This window comes from Agelaius tricolor, unplaced genomic scaffold (genome assembly GCF_023055355.1).
Source record: "Agelaius tricolor isolate 1412-34295 unplaced genomic scaffold, bAgeTri1.0.p SCAF_3, whole genome shotgun sequence".
Lineage (NCBI taxonomy): Eukaryota > Metazoa > Chordata > Aves > Passeriformes > Icteridae > Agelaius > Agelaius tricolor.
This window is the reverse complement of record NW_027269263.1, coordinates 47,386,128-47,398,877: the sequence shown is the minus strand read 5'-3', so window position 1 is coordinate 47,398,877 and position 12,750 is coordinate 47,386,128.

The following is a 12,750-nucleotide window of genomic DNA, read 5'->3' as shown; positions in this document are numbered from 1 at the left end:
ATCATTATTGAAAAAATAGCTCTTTATTACAAGAACTAGAGGAATAATTCTTAATTTGCCAAGTTTCATCTGGTTGTCAGGATAAAATTCCTACAGAGTCTTTGATCAGCACCAGCTTTTAACTCTCAAAAGCAAAATAATGGAGATGTTCCGTAGTGTTATAGTATCACTGCAAAAAAAATTATACTGAGGTCATGTATGAAGGACAAAATTTTTGGCATTTTTTGAGGTTCTCCATCTTTTCACAAGTGTGCCTTTTTTAGACCACCATCTTTCAAAAGTAGTCTTCTTTACAAACACAAGGATTGTTTTATGTACAATCTGAAAAAAAACCCAAACCAAACCAGTCTGTGAATTAAATGCACTTATTTTAGTGAGTCTACAAACTTTTGTCCCCACAGGAAAAGTATGCATCCAAATAAATATCAAAAAAATCAAAATCTTCTCTCAGAGATAAAAAAAAATTGAAAACTTTATAATATTTATTTTATCCATGTCCTCATCCTTATTTTTACAGTATCAACCTTGTGTTCTCAAAAACAGGTTTCATTTTCACAGGTGCTTCTCAAGTATACCATTTCCAGCAGTTAAATATTTAATAAGAAATGTCAAGGCTACAGTGTTAAATGCTGTAACCTGCTACCACCATATTAATATTCCTTTCATCAAGCAACAGTTGCAAAGAATTAATTAGATTTTTTTTTTAGGTCTTAGATTGAAGATCTAAAAGGCATAGTACAATTGGAACTAATTTATTTTTAAATCTGGAGTTTAAGTGAAAACTGAGACAGTTATCTCTCACAGGCCTAGGTTTTTATCACAATAATCACCAGGGCTGACAGTTTCAGTTTTGCCTGTGCTGGGGATCAGAATAGCTTACAAGCTCTTCATCCTGAATGAAGTGCTTTTGCAAACCAAAGTGGAAAAGCCTGTATCTGCACAGACTTTCATACCTCAAGCCACTGCATTTCAGGTTGAACTGATACTGCTTCACAGTTTTCTTTACCAGTCTAGTGGGGAAAATCATATGGTAGTTCCTGGTGTTGCAACAGCTATGTCTTGCAACAGAAGTTATCTCCAACTACAAGTGTGTGTCAGCAAAAAGGAAGAAGAAGCAATAATTATATTAGTTTCTCAAAAGACCCTCTGATGGACTTTTTACAAGGACAAGTAGTGATAGGACTAGAGAGAGTGGCTTTACACTGAAGGAGAGTAGGTTTAGATTAAATATTAGGAAGAATTCCTTTACTTTGGGGGTGGTCAGATACTGGAACAGGTTATCCAGACAAGTCTTGCATGTCCAATCACTGCAAGTGGTCAAGGCTGGGTTGAACAGGACTTTGAACCTATTCTAGTGGAGGGTGTCTCTGCCAGTGGCAGGGGGCTTAGAACTGGATGAATTTCAAAGGCCCCTTTCAATCCAAACCATTCCATGATTCTACTATTGCTCAGCTTACTCAAAACTAGCCCTTCTACACAATGGGAATGATTACAGTAGAAATATACTGTACCATGCCTATATGTGTGCAGCCTGCTCAAACTCAGGAAGCTCTGTGGCAGGTTCGATGGTTTGCTTGCATATGAAGAAAACAAAATTAGTTTTTAGCAGCTACTGCATCACCAGCTGTTTCTTCATTTCTCTCAGTATTGTAGCCTAATGGTTTGGTTTTGTCTCATATACAGGTTTACATTTTGTTCCTTGCTTTGTGTTGTGGGAGAGAGCTCTCAAAGCATTGGGATAAAATGACAGCAGTGTCCTTATAGCAAGTTGGGAAAGTTTACCACACCCTGGTTATCAAGCATGTAAGGCAGATAGCCACAGTGATGTCTCTTCATATGACACATTTTCTATTCTGATCATGTGGGAAATGCCCATCTTGGTCACAGAGGTTTGAGGGGGAGGTCATGCTGTTCTACCTCAGGTCTTAAAGTAACAATTCACGGATAGCCACTTATTCTGAATTGTGATTGTGAAATTTTACATAGGTTTTACCAGGGTATGAGACTGAGATATAGAATACTTGTTTTCTTCCTTAGTGATGAGCACCCTGACCCTTTGATTTCAAACTATCTTGCAGCCTTTGGGAAAGGATCTACATTGCCAGAAACCAGTGATATTGCAGGCATGTGTTGAGCAGCATGTCATTCTGCTCATGAACTCAAGGGAGTCAGAGGAAGAGTGTCATCTGTTCAACCCTGCCTACCACCCCTGCAATCTTCTTTCAGACTGACATGGATCATATGTGTTTGCATATGCATGGAGCCTGATGGAGCCCAGACACAACAGAGCTCATGCAGACTGAACTTCAATGTATGTGCTGCAAAACCAGTGTTCAAAAGGAGTCTTACTTCCAGTGCTTGCACAAATCAGTTGCACAGTGGATTCCATATGCTATAAACCTCTCAGGCTGTGCCTGCACATATAGCACAAGTAAGCACTAGAGAAGTGGCTGTATGTCCTGGATTTGTGGACATGCAGACACTGAGATACTTAGAAATCCTTGACAAATGGCAAAACCCCAGTGGTTCAGAAGGTGATTCCTGAAAGCAGTAACCAGCTGCTGAACTTGGTAAAGCAAGAGTGTGCAATGCCTGGCAGAGCTGTGCTGCAGACTAGGTTTTGATTGTGGTCCCAGTGCAAGCTCAGTTGTAATGCCAGACCGCAGTGTAATTGGGGAATGATGACCTCTTACATTACAACAAAACCAATTCAGATTCTTAGATATTTTCAGAGATCTTGGAAACTGTTTAAACATAATATACACTAAACTGAGAATGGGAAGTCTGAGGGGATGTATTGGACTGGAAACCCATCTAAGAAATAATGATGACAGGCGCAACTAAACTTCCACTGATATCTCTGACTCATCTGGGTGGGGTTCTCCACTCTGTGCCAAATTGACCTGAACTTAACTTTATACCCATTAAATGCCTTTTCAGCTGTGTTTCTCTGACTGACCAGGTAGTCAACTGAGTGAAGCAGTTGACTCAGGAAAAATAACTTGCTCTTGAACCCAGTATTTCCTTTTTCTATCCTGGATAAGTTTTAAGTTCTAAGACTGAAAAATCCTGTCCAAGAGCAAGAAAAGTCACCAGTGGAGTTCCCAAGCACTGCAACATACAGAGAAATGAGACCTATCAAAGCAAGCCAAGAAAAATAGTAGCAGGAGCCTAAAGATACATAGATTCCAGATTAAGTAAAAACCACAGAGGTTTTGCTTAACAAAAACCCCTGGAGTTTTATTTAAAAGCAGATCATTAAACACAAATGTTGCAACAGAGTACATGAAAATGTATCCACAGAGGGACTGATTCAGCTTAGTTTGAAGTCAAAGAGAGGAAAATTGGAGACCGGGTATTTTTTTGGAAAGAAAATCAAGAAATAAGATCACCCTCGAGGCAAGAAACTTGAGTGTAGGTTGGCCTACGAATGCTGTAACAGAAAGAAAAGCCTCAGTTTTGAGCTAGGCTCAGACACCAGCCTTTCATCTGCCTCCCAGTCACTCTGTGTTTTCCATCCACGGCATAGCAGTTGTTATCCCATAACATGACTGGATGTTTGATTAAGCAAGAAATAAAGTTTAATCACCGCATAACAGATAGTTTGATACTAGATACAACTCTGCCAGCAGCTCTTGCTCACATTTGTCAAAATTTTGCCTCATGTGGTTCATAGAGTCGTGTCTATACAAGATGTTGGCCAATAAAGGCAACAGGAAGTTTGCCATGATTTCAAAGGAGTCAGGATCTCCCCCCTACTGATCATGTGGCAGTGTATTCAGCATGACAGCAAAAGTGAGGATACTTTAAAACTCATTTAATATGTGCAAGGAGTATTAAGTAACTAGTCAATGGTGAATGCACTCAATGCCTCGTCTTTGCCAACACACATCTATCCTTCAAAAGGCACACTCTTTTGCATAGTTTGGTCTCTAAAATGCTCATATTCTCTATTTTTGTCATGTGACTGGTAAATTAGCACTGTTTACAATCTCTTAAATGGGCAAATTAAAACTATATGCTTGAGTGCTGTTCCACTGAAATTGATACAAAAACTTTCTTGGATGTTGCATAATAGCGGGATTTCATTCTGCCTCAGAGGCAGTATCTGAACATACTGTGTCTATCAGTTGTGACTGTTGACTGGAAGACAGTCAGATTTTTATTACCTTCAGCAAATATTTACATTCTACAAATGCGTAAGAGCCAATGTTATTTCCATTAGGAATCTAGAATCAATATTTTCCTTAATAGATGAGGCGATGGTCCCTTTAGCTCTGTATTTGACAATGGCTAATACTATATATTTGCAGAAAAAAAGGTCAGGAAAAACCATGAACAGAACATATTTTTCATGGTATAGCCTACCATAATATCCTGCTTATTTACAATAAAGGAACTTCCAGGGTCTTGGTTTCAGTTAGACAATTGTTGAATGTTAATCAAATAAAATTTTAGAAAATACAGTTTTAATTGAATCATAGAAATGTGGAGGTTGACTGGTGCATTCTCACTCAAAGGAGGACTATAACTTGTCTTACCTTTAAGCCCTCCCTCATTATACAGGTTGAAACAGCAATTCTATTATTGTCTCAGCTTTTTCTTCAGGCTGGACAAACTCCCTGACATGCTCCTACTCCATCACCATATTAGTGGCTCACACTCAACTTCACATTCACTCTGACCACCTCCACCATGAGCCCTTCTCACCAGGGCTGCTACTCAGCCAGTTAATTCTCAGTGTATGGGGTAATCCTGCTCCAGGTCCAGAGCTTTGCCCCTCTGCTCTTACAACTGTATGAAGTTGCTGCTAGTGCAATCAAGTTTCCAAAAGTCATCCTGGACTGAATCTCTACTCTTTGGCAGGCCACCCATTACCCTGATTTAGTGGATTGTTTGTAGCTTTCATCACATTTAGTAATTATAATTGTATTTCGACATTCTGCATCACAAAAGGGATATTGGAGCTTTTCCCAAAACATTTCAGTGTGAAAATACCTAACAACTGTGAAACATATAAAGAGCAAGTAGCCTTTTTAAAAAAATCTGGTGTGGCTTTGAAGTCGCTGCCATCTCCATAGCTGTTTTCTTCTTTCCTCCCAAGTCAAAGAAGCATCAGTACACAGGTCGTGTTGCCTTGTTAGGCTAAGTTTGAGACAGGAGCAACTGCATCACATAGGATTGGAGAAGAAACAGACACATACTCACTCTGTGAGCTGAGCTGTAAGGGCTGTAAGTCCCTTGACTGCAAGACTAGCATGTGGGAAGTGAAAAGTATAAAGAACAGCCAATGAAGTTGTTATTTTCTTTGGCTGAAGACAGAATTGGATGATCATCTAAGGCACAGAAGAAGGCATTTAATTTTAACCAAGACTATTAATAGAAAATGCTGGACTTTGATATAGTAAACCAGATTATAATAATATTTTTGTGGTTCTAAAAAACCAGTAACATTTCCATATCATCTTTTTTGCTTCTAAAATGGAATATCATGTATTATTACTTCAAAGATATATTGAAAGAAGTAGTCAGTTCTTAAGTACTGTGAAGAAAGGGTTAGCAATAGCAGGGCTATATGCCCACATCAACATGGGAACTGCTGCCTTGTCTTATGTTAGGGTATGGCCTTTGTCATTTGCATATCTGTGTATAGTCAGCCTGTCAGAACTCCATTAATAACTGTGTAATTTTATACAACAGCCTGTGATAAATAGATATGCACATGCTTACAGGATTAGGCTCTGATCTGGAATAAAGACCGATTAGAGCATCTGGAAGAAATGCAATTTTTTTTTATATACAATAGAGGATTTTAATATTTCAAAATTTGGAATGAAACCAAGTGTTAAGTCTTTTCATGGCAGGATGCCTCAGTTCTGGGGAAGCCTGTTAGCCTCACTGCCACATGTCTGGGGAATTGGGATTGCCAAGAAGCCACAAAGTGGAGGGTCCTTCCTTCCCAGCTCTCAGCGCTCTGTCAAACCCAAGGCAAAGCAGCCTGGAAGCTCAAGATCTCCTAGAACCAGCCAAACTGCTGTTAAGAGAACTGGCAGGAACATTTGTCTTGGAAACCTGCCTAGATTCCATTGGAAATTGGTCAAAAATGGAAATTCTTTTGTGGAACATTTTGATTTCAATGAATGGCATACCCTGATGAAGAAATGTTTCATCAGAAATTTTCTAGCCAGATTGTTCTCTGTTGGAAGTAGATAAAGCTATTTTTATGGTGTTGTTTTTTTGGTTTTTTTTTATTTGTAGGGTATTTTTTCCACTCCCACATGGTTTGGTAGGATCAGGTTAATGAGCATAGCACTCTGAACAATCCGTGGCATTTGATTCTGAGGTTTTGCTCCAGAAACCCCTCCCTTGAGCTGAAATCTAAGTTCCAGCTCCATCATTCAGGCTTCAGTTACTGAAATTGTTATCAAGTGAAGCTGATACCAGAAGATAATTAATTGATCTCTACTTCCACATTTCTTAAATGTCCATAAATGCTCTTAAGTTTAGAAAAATTAATTGAACTAGAAGCCTGCCTCTGATTAAAGACAGGCATTAATACCAGATTAGTCCTAAATACAGGAAAGGGATATTTCCTATGGAAATCCTGGTATATCTTTCTGTAAGCAGTTTTTATTCACTTAGCTTCTAATAGTGCTACAAGAAATAAAATCTTGTAGCCCCAAAAGCAGATTTAAAAATGTAGGATTTTCTGGTTATTTCAATTCTAAAATGGTAGTAAGTAAAAAACCACGCTGTGACAGCAAATATATTTTATCAGTAGGTGGGCGAATGTCAGACTAATGGCATTTGTTACTGTGAAATCAATGAGAATTCTGTTAATGAAGAATAAATGTTTCTTCAAACACCACAAAGACTAAATATCTTTCCTCAGTTAATCATCAGAGGCCTCATTATGCTAAAGAAAAATAAAATTATTTAGGTGAGTGATCTAACCAAGTCAACAGGCCATGCAGATAGGAGAAATGTGGTGGCTGTAATAAGGTAGAAGGGTTGTAGACTCTGTCTTTTTTGAGATTTTTCAGGTGCAATCTTGGCAGATAAGACCTGAAAAAACTTCCATGACACAGGTGCAGTACTGCTGGAAGAAAAAGGCACTCAGTTGTGTGATGCCAAAATTCCTGTGCTGCTCCCAGCAGTCTGTCCTGTCCTGGTTCTAGTAAAGAACACTGCTCCCACTGGCACTCCTGGTGATGGAGTATTGCATTGCTAAATAAGGAGCTACAACCAATCTGTAAGAGCCTGTGAGTGTTTTAGAGAACAGGAATATATTCAAAAAGACCTTGACAGAGAGCTGAAATGTAAAAAAATCTACAACTTAGAGTTCAGAAAATCATCTGCATAAATATAGGACTGCACACTCTCAGCAGGGTGGCAAATCCACAGATGAGGATGTAGGGGTCACAGACAAGCATCAGTAAATGAAATTGCTGTGGCAAAAAATGGGAGAAAACATCATGTAAGAGTACTCTGTGCCATAGATAATTTTATGTTAGTGATGCCTAAATGGGAAAGGTGTATTGAGGTCTGGCTACCATGTTTCAAAGAAATTGTAATCCAGAGAAGGAGACTGAAAGTCTGTAAAACATTTTCTGTGAGTAATGATTAGAGGGAGTACGACAGTTTGGTTTAGGGAACACTGAGAGAAAACAGAAGAAAAAAATCTTCAAACAAGAGTAGCACAAACAAGAATAGCACAGGCAAAGCAAACGTGGTTATCTGTGTGTGATCACTGTAGATGAGAGGAAGAAATGAACATGCTCTACAAGAAGGAAGGTTTAGGTTAAATATTAGGATCATAAACATAGATAGGTAATGGCATGGATGATTCAGAGAGACCAGACTCTGCCCCAGCAGAGGGAGTGTGAAGGAAACCTTCATGATTCTGATGGGAAGTAGAAAGGTGAATTGAGGCCCCTTTCAGCTTCTTCCTGGAATCTGTGAAAACTATGTGTATCTTTATCTGATCAACCAATCAGTTGTAGCAAATTCTAAAAAGAACAGATTTAGGGATAATTTAAACCGTTTTACTCTGAAGAGAAATATCTTCAGTGAATTTGTAACAGAAATACAGCACTTCAACAAGAAAGTACATAAAAAGAATACTTTGTAATGCAAATCTGTTACAGTAACAATTCTGTCTAGTCTAAGTGGAGTGACTTTTATTTCAGTATGTCCTGCCTAGAAATTAACCGTGCAACAGCAGAACAGACTTTCACTCCTCTAGTGTCTTCCCTTCCTCTCCCTTTACGTTCTGTTTGCAAGATAAAAGACTGATTGCAAGAAATAAAAGTTCAGAATTCAAGTAATGCCTAGATTATTTTAAGTAGTTAATAGATTTTCCTTTCATTGCTGAAAATTTAAAAAAATAAGAAAAACAAAACCAGAACACCCCTCCCTCTGAAAAAAACCCCAGCCAACGAAACAAAAAACCCTATCCCACAAACCAATGAACAAACAAACAAAAAAAAGAAACAAAAAACTCTATCCCACAAACCAATGAACAAACAAACAAAAAAAAGAAACAAAGAAGAAAAAGGAAGACTACATTCAGGCAAATACAAATGCTGAAACCCAAAATTGCTGTCTGTTTTGTTTTAGGGGTGTTGCTAGAAGGGACTGTCAGCATTTTATTTTAGAAGTGAAAGACATTTTGTGCACATACAATGCAAGACACATGTGCAAGTCACATTGTGAAGAACTAGTGAGGTTTCCTACAGGGACACAGGGTCAAAAGACAGGCCATGGCCTGCTATGCAGACCTGATGGAAGAAGTTCATGCTTTGGATAAGTTTTCCTTCCTCTGGATGTTGTGCACCTCTGCATTTTTAGGGGGGGCGGGGGGGGTGTGGGGATCCAGGAGATTTTTCTGTCTGGACAATCAACAAAGTAGTATTCAAGTTGAAACTTGAACACAAGTTTAACAAACTGGGTGAACAGACCCAGTAAAAGCAGAGGACAAAACACAACAGTACCAAAGGGTGCCTGCCTTGGAATGACTTACAAGCTGCATCTTCTTGTACCTCATAACATCTTTCCTTCCTTTGATGTTTGTACAGCACATTGCTGCAAATCAAAGCAAGCATTCTTTCAGAGTCATTATTTGAACTAAAATGTAAGTTATCTGTAGTTGTATCACATGGAAATATGGTTTTAAAATTCAATAAAAATCATACTATTATTTTGTCAGAAAATCTGTTGTAGTAGGCATGTACAGTATTGAAGCCAGCAGCATGAGAAACAGTTAAAAGTGCTGATGCATAGGGAGGGGCTGTCCTGCTGCAAAAAGGAGGTGTCAGTTCTGACCATACCTCTTTGGCTATTGAGGTAAGCCTCCTTCAAAGACATCTGAGTTTAAGTGACCATATCAACTCTGTAGTAGAAGGAAGTAACCAATGAGAAATGTTTTTTTGTCCTAAACTGCTGAGCTCAGAAAACCACCAAGACTGTGGTGAATAGAAAGGCTTCACTGCATTTGTTTTATTGCTCAGAAAGGCTGAACCTGTGTTCCAGCCAGAAGAGCTTTTGAGACAGGAGTTGGTTAGCTGCAGGAGAAGCCAGAGTCTGCTTGCATTTCCCTGTGAATGCTATTGTGGCACTTTGAGATGCTCAGCAATACCATTGCTACGTAGAGGCATGACCCCAGTGTGAAGATAGCCAGTGAACAGTATCAGAGGGCATATGGGTTAAATGAGGAGCCAGCAACTTCCAAGTCATCCCAGAAACCCTCATGTTTCTGGTTCTTTTGCCCACAGCTGCAAATGCTTTCTAACCTCAGCATCCAAACTGCCATAGCTGCAGTAATTTAGTCTCAGAGTACTGTATCTTCTGACCCTTGAAGACATCACTTTTGCTGTGTGATCTTATGAGCTCTGCTGCATGACTGTGTATCTGACACAGTGTCAGATACACAGTGATGGAGTTTTTTTTTATTCCTGGAGTTTCCACAGTTACCAGGAATCCTTTCATTAGTTTTGAGCTGCCTGTACTAGCTTGAGCCTAGCCTGGTCCCTAGATAAATAAACCCCTTTGACCTGAAGCCTTCTGCATTTTGGTCTGTTGCACCCAAAGCGTGTTTGCTGTCCAAGTTCTCTTTTTCACTTTCAAGGACATTCAGATGCCTCTGGTACCAGTTCTGTGACTCTGTGGTTAGAGCTAGAATCCCCTTTTCAGGGCTGTTCCTATCAATCTAGCTAAGGATGCAATTTCTTTTCTGTGGTCTAGCCAAGCATGACAGTAGAAATGGAATGATCACCAGTGCCTCTGCACTTTTTATCTTACTCATCACTTGAAGCTTAGATGGATGGGTTCTAGTCATTCCATCCTGGTGAAAAATGTGTGAGCTGGCAGAATCCTTCATTATACAGGCTGCTTTCTATTTCTGGATACACAGGATTTATTTTTTTTATAATAGTAAGTAGCACCTAAGGGCCTAACTGTGTACAGTGTCTACCCTACAGATATTTGCTGAGCTGCCTGGTCTTTCTGCCCCATCACCCTGAGAGTTTTCTCAGAAGATGAAATTCTTTCCTTCCCACTAGAAAAACACAGACATGGTAACTACTGGCAATGGTTGTATGTTGGTAAGAAAGAGGGAGTGGTTATCTTGATTAAGCACTAAGGTGTGGGTGGACATGGAGAGACTGTCCATCAATTCCTCTCTCATTATTTGTGATGTGTTGAAAAAAACAGAGCACATTCCTCACACATTCACACAGGTGGGGGGAAAGAAGGCTGGAAACTCATGGATTCTGGCAACAGGAGGAAGGCTCCCACTCCTATCTGCAGATCTGCACCTACAAAATACTGAGTGCCTTGGCAGCAGGCTCCAGGAGCTTGGTCCAGGAAAACAGTTGCACCAGCTAAGCCTGAACCTGCAACAACACTGGGTGGAACCTGCAAGTGAGAGCAGGGGCAGACCCCCTGCTATGGGGGAGAATGTTCCCCTGGGCTGACCCCACCTGCTGGCAAAAGGCATTTTCTGCTTCCTGGGGCTTGTATCTCAGATACTGAAGATAGACTTGTGGAGCCTTACACTATTATCCTGTGTTACTCTTCCACATGGGCAGCAATGATATTGGCCGTGGGAAGCTGTGAACATATTATGTATAACTCTATGGCTCTGGTAGAGAGGGTCAAGGACATGGTGGGCCAGGTGCTTTTCTGGTTCATCCTGCCAGAGAAAGGAAAGACAGGTCTTGAGGAGGAGTGGACAAACACTGCAGATCATCAGCTGGAATCATGCAGCTGCCATCAATAACAGGGATCTGGTTTTTATGGTTATAAGCAACTGCTAGGAACAAACTGGGTGTTTCTGACAGAGGAGAGCTAAAGCAGCTCTGCCATGTGACTGACAAGAATGGTAAGGAAAGCTAAAAAATTAGGAACGACAAAACAACAGGGAGAGAGATGGCGGCCTACAGACAAGTAAGGAAGTGGGTGTGGGATGTGATGCAATAGGCAGAACAGAGTGAAACAGGTCAACTCAAGCAAAGAATACACAGCAGCAAGAGAGTGTCAATGGTATGGCCTTATGGAAAAAGCTCTCATATCTTTTCCTGGGAAAAGGTATGAGAGCTCAACCTGGTGCTTTATCTGACGTGCTTGTACATAAATGCATACAGCATGGAGAATCTACAAGGGGGGTTAGAGGTCTGAATGCAGTTTCAGAGCTACAAGATCTCATTGGGATCACTGTGATGTCATGGCATAGTTCACACATGAGGGTGCTGCAGCTGATGGATACAGGATACAGGCAGTTTAGTGAGGACTGAGTGGGAGGGGAGGAACAGACTTTTTTTGAGAGAGCAGCAGCAATGCACGGAGCTCTGCTGTGGGAGATATAGGATATGGTTGAGGGCCTGTGGATCAGGAAAAATATCTTGCTGAAATGAAACATTAATAAACTTGGAAGCAAACTCCATATGTTTTCTATGACAAAGAGTTACATTTGGAGGAGGTTTATTGTGTGGAAGTATTCTCATGCTGTCACAAGATGTTCAGAGTGGTGTTCATGACCTTTTACAATGCAGCTCATGAACAATAAAATCTGTAGTCTGTCTTTCTCAGGACATCTACAATTTCCAGCTGGTGATGCTTGTTCCTGATCTCCATGAGTACAACCTCAGCTGGAAATGTTCCTCAGATGCTTCTCTACTAAAACTGGAGCACTGATTTAAGTTCCATACTCACTGTTACCCAGACATCTCATATCAGACTTGCTATTTTGGCTGCTTGAATATTAACTTTTGATAACAACAGGGTGGAGTCACAAAAATATATACTGAATGTATATATTTTAAATTCTACCACATCATTGAACAAACACTAAATAATACATTCTCTTTCAGTCACACACCCATACTGTTTATATAAAACTTGGTAATACCAGTCAGAAAGCCAACAGAATGTCATGTTAAGGAAGGTTAAGGAAGATCTTTTCATACATGTTCTCACATGTTTGGAAGTGGCAGAAGAGAAGAAAGGAGTGAGCTTCATGTTGTACTCACACATTTTAGTTTCTATTTATGTTTAAAAGATTCACAACTTGGTGAAAATCATATCTTCCAATTTCTTCAAGGCAAACTGCCTGTAGCATTCTCTAAGGAACTTCTCTCTTTTTTTTTTCCTTTCCTCTCTATAATATTTAAAAGAGGGCTTAGGGTTGCATCTTATTTATTATAGCACTGTAATCCAGGTGCTATCAAATGCAAAGGGTTTCCTATGACTGTG